Genomic DNA, 7,694 nt, shown 5'->3' on the forward strand with positions numbered 1-7,694 from the left:
TCATCGGGGCTGCATCTGCACATGCGCGGATGTGATGCGATGATGTCAAGCGCACGCGACACAATAATGTCACGCGTTGCATCCGTGCGTTCGCGGATGCTGTCCCGACATCGGAAGCTTTTCAAAGTGCCCGGTTTTGAAAAGCCGTCTGGACTCCTGGACATGTCCTCGGGGGATATACGGATATATGTTCCCTCTAAGCTGAGCAGGTGTCCTCCAGCTGCATTGCTACCACTAGGGGGTGGAATATTTTCAGTCGCTAAGGACAGGTATGTTCCCTGGAGTCCTGCAGAACTTGCCTGTCCCTCACAATTGAAAAATGTGACAGTAAAACAGCACCCTCTATTGGTGAGACTGTGGGTGGAGGACTCCTGCTCAGCTTAGAGGGAACATAATTTAAAACATTCATCACAATGCCTGATTCCTCCCTTTGAAATGTTGAATTTTTGTTGTACTTTTAAGTATGAACCACTTGGAGGCAGCAAAGCACCTTTTAAACTAAGCGACGCATTATAAATGTTAAATCCGGTATTTCTAGTCCAGGGCATCGGAAAAGTGAACAAAATGAAACTCACAAGTAAAATATGCCTACATAATGAGGAAAAAGTTTGAGACTTTTTCGCTGAAATGGCACAGAAATGAAGTAAAAGCTATTATTAGCAGGAACCTGCTTTTTACTGTTAAGTATGTGGGAGAAGAAGCTGAATCTAAAAAAAAAAAAGTCTTTGGAAAGATGGAAAATTCCCACAGTCGCTGTTATCTAGCAAGCAATTATATGGGATGTGGCAGAAGAAGAAAAGAATACCAAAGCTGTCTGTTCAGTAGAAAGGGGCGTAACCTCCCAATAAATATACCATAAACCATACCGTGTCTGTTTATTAAATCACCCCCAAATGGCTCATTGTATGCAAATGAATCAGAACAATGGAAAGTTAGAGCTTGAAGCAGAAACTCGGTTCAATATGAGAGAGGCAGAAGAACGATGAAGTGTTCAAGGTTCAGGACTGAAGTACAAGGGGTTGCTGAAAATTTCTCAGCCCAGCCAAGAAGAGAATGACGTGGATAGGGTTCAATCAATGATCTCAAACGAAGTCAAAACAGAGAATCTCATGAAATAAGATAAACACTCTTTTCAGGTAGAAACATAGAAATATAGAAACATAGAAAATGACGGCAGAAAAGGGCCATAGCCCATCAAGTCTGCCCATTCTAATGACCCACCCCCCTGACTTTACTCCCCTAGAGATCCCACTTGAATATCCCATTTTCTTTTAAAGTCTGACACGCTGTTGGCCTCAATCACCTGCAGGGGGAGTTCGTTCCAATGATCGACCACTCTTTCGGTGAAGAAGTACTTTCTGGAATCACCATGAAACTTCCCTCCTCTGATTTTCAGCGGATGTCCTCTGATGTTCGAAGGTCCTATAAGACAGAAGACATCATCTTCTGCCTCGATACAGCCCGTGATATACTTAAACGTCTCAATCATGTCTCCCCTCTCTCTTCGTTTCTCAAGTGAGTACAGCTGCAATTTATTTAGTCGTTCCTCATAGAGCCCCAAGACCATCCTGGTGGCCATTTGCTGGACCGACTCAATTCTCAGCACATCTTTCCGGTAGTGTGGTCTCCAGAATTGAACACAATACTCCAAGTGAGGTCTCACCATGGATCTGTACAGCGGCAAAATAACGCTCAGAATTTAAGAAGTTGGTTGGTTGGGCTGAGAATGTTTCAGCATCCCCTCATATATTTTAAGAAAACTAAAGTCCTCCAGTTGTATAGAATATACTGAAGGGAATAGACTTAGCAGATAAAGACAGATTGTTCATCCTCTCCAAGGTAGGGAGAACGAGAGGGCACTCTCTGAAGTTGAAAAGGGATAGATTCCGTACAAATGTAAGGAAGTTCTTCACCGAGAGAGTGGCAGAAAACTGGAATGCTCTTCCGGAAGCTGTTATAGGGGAAAACACCATCAAGGGATTTAAGACAAAGTTGGACAAGTTCCTGCTAAACTGGAACATATGCAGGTGAGGCTGAGCACTTGTCTTTGACCTGGGAGCCGCCGCATGAGCGGATTGATGAGCACGATGGACCGCTGGTCTGACCCAGCAGCAGCAATTCTTATATTCTTATATTAAATGACATCTGCTTCATAAATATTAGAAAACAGCTTAAAACTGTTTGGTTTGTGTGCACTTTCCCCAAGGCCCTCTTTTACTAAGGTGCGCTATTGGATCCTTCCTGAACTCATGGAGAATCTACCGGATTGGCTGATATTGGAAAGTCATCTTATGGCCCCATTTCGTCTTAACCATATTTTGAGTATCAAGCTTCCTCGAATATACAAGGACAATATTATTCTTTACTAGTTTTTTAGCCCATTACAATTCAGGGGTGTCAAAGTCGATCCTCGAGGGCCGCAATCCAGTCGGGTTTTCAAGATTTCCCCAATGAATATGCATGAGATCTATGTGCATGCACTGCTTTCAATGCATATTCATTGGGGAAATTCTGAAAACCCGACTGGATTGCGGCCCTCGAGGACCGACTTCGACACCTGTGCGTTACATTAACGGGTACTAGAGTAGATGTGTAGACTTAGGCATTTCTTTCTTTCTGAATGTCTATCTTTATTTCTCTCTCCCTGCTCCCTTTCTTTCTTTATGTCTGTCTTTATTTCTGTCTTCTCTTCCTGTCTGTCTTTCCTGCCTACTGTTTCTCTGTATTTATTTCTTTCTGTCTATCCCCCCTGTCCAGTAGGAACCCTTCCCTGCTCCCCCTGCCCAGCAGTGTCCCTTCTCCCTTCCTTTGACCTCCCCCCCCTGTCCAGCAGCACACCTTCCCTGCTCCCCCTGTCCAACGGTCGCCCTTCTCCCTTCCTTTTATCTTCCCCCTGTGCAACAGCAGCATTTCTCTCCCCCCCTTCCCTGGTCTTCCTTCTCCATCATTCCCTCTGTCTCCCCAAAAGGGTGCTGCTGCAGCATTCCCATCGCGGTCTCACACAGCCATTGGCAGCATTTCCCCCCCCCCACACACACACACATGGTCTCACAAAGCCATCGGCAGTGTATCTCATTCCCCCACCCCGGGTCTCATACAACCGTCGGCAGCGCAGCATTCACAATTTGCTGCTCCTGCTTGCTTCGGTCCTTCGTCGCTGTGGGTTCCCACCTACTTTCTGTTTCCGCGAAGGCAGGACCAGGCAGCGAGGAAGGCCCGAAGCAAGCAGGAGCAGCGAATTGAAGCCTCCCTCCCTGCCCTATCTTACTTCAATGCCACCCTAGCAAGGAAGCGACTTTGGCCATACTCCGGGGGCTCTAACACTGTGCATGCCGGCTTTGCTTCTTCTGTTTCCCCCATCTCCAGTTTTGGAGGAACAGGGTCGGGAAGCCGGAAAGCACAGCAGCATCGGAGATCAAGAAATCAGCTAAGACAGGGCATGGTGCCATGGATCAAGGACCCACCAACTTTGAAGTGTGTATACGCACTAAGGAAATTATTATAGCGGATTCCACCTGGAATACAAAAAAATTTATCAATACCTTAACTCCTGATCCAGTACAACAATCTATGTGTCAGTCCCTATGGTTAATCTCCAAAATACAAATCGGAGAGTCTAAAATCCTCTGAAAACATTGGTTGCAGGCAGGCATACGTACTTTAGATGATGTAATTTCAAATGGGAAAATAGTAAATTTATTACAATTGCAACAATCATTTGTCATATCAAAGTCTCAAGCTTATAAATGGTTACAGATGAAACAGGCCATTCAGAAAGGGTTCCCTCATTGGCGCAACTTAAAAAAATCAGTATAGCTTGCCGGGCCTGTGTTTCCAGACAGATTTTCAAGGGCATCAGGCCGCTAAGTGGTATAAATTAATATCTGAATATTTGGTTAAAAAACCCCCTAAAACAAGCTTAAAAGATATTTTTGAGTATAGAAATAAAGTAGCATATTTCTGCTACACAATGGCCACGGATTTGGACTTGGAGAATGAGATGTACAGCATCGGCATCTATGAGACAAACTTGGGTTTTTTTTTGTTATATTGAATTTTTTGGACCCCAGTTCGTTGACAAAAGTTGGATAGTTCAAAGTCTAATAGATGCTGGCACTGTCACCTTGAAACAGGGACACTAGATCACAGTTCTTCAACTGCCGGTCCGCGGACTGGTGCCGGTCCGCAAAAAAATGTTGCCGGTTCGCGAAGGATTCGGGTCCCCAGCCACAGCAAAAAGTGCCGGCGTTAGCTGACGTGCAACTTCCTGTTGCCGTCACTATGCCGACACTCCTGCCTTCCACCTCCTACTCCTGCTACGTATGTCTCCGCACCCCCAGACAAGTAGGGGCAGCTTTGTATGCTTTTAACTTCGGCACACAGCTGCCCCTAGGCAGTATTTTAGCCGCGGTTTCATGAGGCAGCCTTGGGGCCTTTGATAGGCCGGCCCACATCGCATCATCAAAGCGGGCCGGCCTGCCAAAGGCCCCAAGGCTGCCTCATGAAACCGCGGCTAAAATACTGCCTAGGGGCAGCTGTGTGCCGAAGTTAAAAGCACACAAAGCTGCCGCTAGCCTACATAGAGGAAGCATTTGCTGGAGAGGGAAGGAAGGAAGGGAGTAGGGGTGCTCCTGGACAAGGGAGGGGAAGGGGCTACTGCTGACAGGGGAGAAGGGAAAGGGAAGGGATGAGAATTGCTGTTGGATAAGGGGAGGAAGAAAGGGAGAAGAGGTACTCCTGGACAAGGGAGGAGAAGGGGAAGGGAAGGGATGAGAATTGCTGTTGGATAAGGGGAGGAGGAAAGGGAGAAGGGGTACTCCTGGACAAGGGAGGGGAAGGGGCTACTACTGACAGGGGAGAAGGGGAAGGGAAGGGACGAGAATTGCTGTTAGATAAGGGGAGGAAGAAAGGGAGAAGAGGTACTCCTGGACAAGGGAGGAGAAGGGGCTACTGCTGACAGGGGAGAAGGGGAAGGGAAGGGATGAGAATTGCTGTTGGATAAGGGGAGGAGGAAAGGGAGAAGGGGTACTCCTGGACAAGGGAGGGGAAGGGGCTACTGCTGACAGGGGAGAAGGGGAAGGGATGAGAATTACTGTTGGATAAGGGGAGGAAGAAAGGGAGAAGGTACTGCTGGACAGGGGAGGAGGAACATTGGAAGGAAACAGCTGGCAGGGAGATTAGAGGAGGGGAAGGAGTCAGGATGGAATGGAGAGATCAGATGAGGGAAAGGGGAGAGACAGAGGAATGACAAAGTAGAAAGAGATTGATGCTGGGAAGGGGGATCAGATGAAAAATAAGGAAAGAGGGACAAAGATGCTAGATCTGGTGTAGGAGAGAGGGGCATAGAAAGAACGCAGATACCATATGGAAGGGGGAGGGGTAGAGGGCAGACAGTGGATGGAAGAGGCAGATGCTGGATTGAAGAGACAGAGGGCAGACGCTGGATGGAAGAGAGTGAAAAGAAGATGAAAGCAGAAACCAGAGACGACAAAAGGTAGAAAAAAATAATTTTATTTCTATTTTGTGATTAGAATATATCAGATTTAAAATATGTATCCTGCTAGAGCTGATGTTAGACATAACTGGGGAGTGCAAAGCCCAGGCAGTGCGTCTTTAGCTTCCAGCTGGTTTAGGGCTCTCTCTGACCAGGAGGCAGTTGTCCTAGTTCCACTCCCCTAACACCATTCCTGCCATGTGTGACTGTGGTATTCTGTTAGCATGATATTTGTGTAGCATTCTATAATAATTTGGCTTATTCAGTTTTCTTGATAGTAGAGGGGATATATGTGAAGGGGAGGGGAGACGGGGGTTTTGTTGATCCTTTCCCTGTATTATTTATATTTATAAAATGACAATTGTACAGAATATTGTTTCTTTTTATACTTTAATAAAATATGTTCACTATAAAATCATAACTATTTGAGGCTTGTGCGGATGGGATCAGATGGTTAATGGGACCGAGCTCGCGGGGATGGGGCGGCAATGGAGTTTTAAAAAATTTCAGTCTTATTAATTTGCCGGTCCACGAAATAATTATTTTATTTCCGCCGGTCCATAGGTGTAAAAAGGTTGAAGAACACTGTACTAGATCATTTGTTATTTTATTGTCCCTTGATGCTCAATTTTTGGGAAATCAATATGGAGGAAAATCAATATGATACTAGGGGCTCCTTTTACTAAGCTGCGATAGTGGTTTTAGCACGCGCTTAGCGCGCGCTGAATTGCCCCGCGCGCTAGACCTTAACGCCAGCATTGAGCTGGCATTAGTTCTAGCCGCATAGCATGGGTTTAGCGTGCGCTAAAATCCTGCGAGCGCTACAAATGCTATCGCAGCTTAGTAAAAGGAGCCCTAGGTGTCTCTATACCGTTGTCCTATGATGTGGTCCTTTTGGGGACATTGTTGAAATGTAAGAGCCCAATAGACACCCATAAAAGTAGATTTCTTTTGATTATGACAGGGGTTGCCATGCAATTGATAACCAGAAAATGGAAGAACTGGGATAGATTAAATTTGTCTTTTTGGTGGGAAACACTCTGTTTGTACTATAGGTATGAAAGAATGAATGCAGAACAAATGGGAAATATTAAAAGGTTTAAAGAAATATGGGGTCCATTAGAGGCATTTGTTAAACAAATGACTGATCAATTGATTAACCTTTAATTCCTAGATGATTTCTACACACATCCAGAGAGGGAGGGAAGGGGGAAGGGGCGGAGTAAAGTACTTTGTGTAGTAATTGTTCGAATATAAGTGCTGTTATATGTATTTATCTGATTGTATAATTGTTTGCACTTTGTATAAGTTCTGAAAATTAATAAAGATTTACAAAAAAAAAAAAAGTCATTCCTCATTTTACATTTATACACTTGACTTTTCCATCCTAAGTACAGTGCCTTTTGCTGAACTTTGTTGTATTACATTTTAAATAACAATAGTAACACAAAGCTCAAAACAAACAGAACAGGGTTCAATCCCTTATGCAGCTCTCTGTGACTCTGGGCAAGTCACTTAATCCTCCGTTGCTCCAGGGACAAAATAAGTCCCTGTATGTAATATGTAAACTGCTTTGATTGTAGCCACAGAAAGGTAGTACATGAAATCTCATCTCCTATCCTATATAATAATACCCTTAGCGCGCATGTGCACTTCAGTCTTCGTGGCTCTGTGCGTCTATAGCTCCGTGGCTGGCAGAGATATGTTGGAGCGTTTGGCGCATGCACATTCGGCGCGTGCGGCGCACATTGGGAGTTACAAGGCGGTTTAACTTTCCTGTGTGCCGGTTGCCCTTTCCAACACAATGCGTGATAAAATAAAAAGGTAGGTGGGAAAGTGGGCAGGGATATTGACAGACTGACAAAAATAGAGACACACACACTAAAACACAGGTAGGTGGGAGTGAAAGACTCACACAGGACAGGGGGCCAGGGAGAGAGATTGAAAGAAAAACAAACAAACCAAAAACAGACAGCGGTCAAGGAGAGAGAGACACACAGAAAAAAAAGACATGGAGCGGCAAAGGAGAGAGACAGCAACAAAAGAAAGACAGACAGAAAGCGGTCAAGGAGAGAAAGAGAAAGAAAGACAGACAGACATACAGCGGCCAAGGAGAGAGACAGCAACAAAAGAAAGACAGACAGAAAGCGGCCAAGGAGAGAGAGAGAGAGAGAAAGAAAGAAAGAAAGACAGACAGACA

This window comes from Geotrypetes seraphini, chromosome 1, assembly GCF_902459505.1.
Source record: "Geotrypetes seraphini chromosome 1, aGeoSer1.1, whole genome shotgun sequence".
NCBI lineage: Eukaryota > Metazoa > Chordata > Amphibia > Gymnophiona > Dermophiidae > Geotrypetes > Geotrypetes seraphini.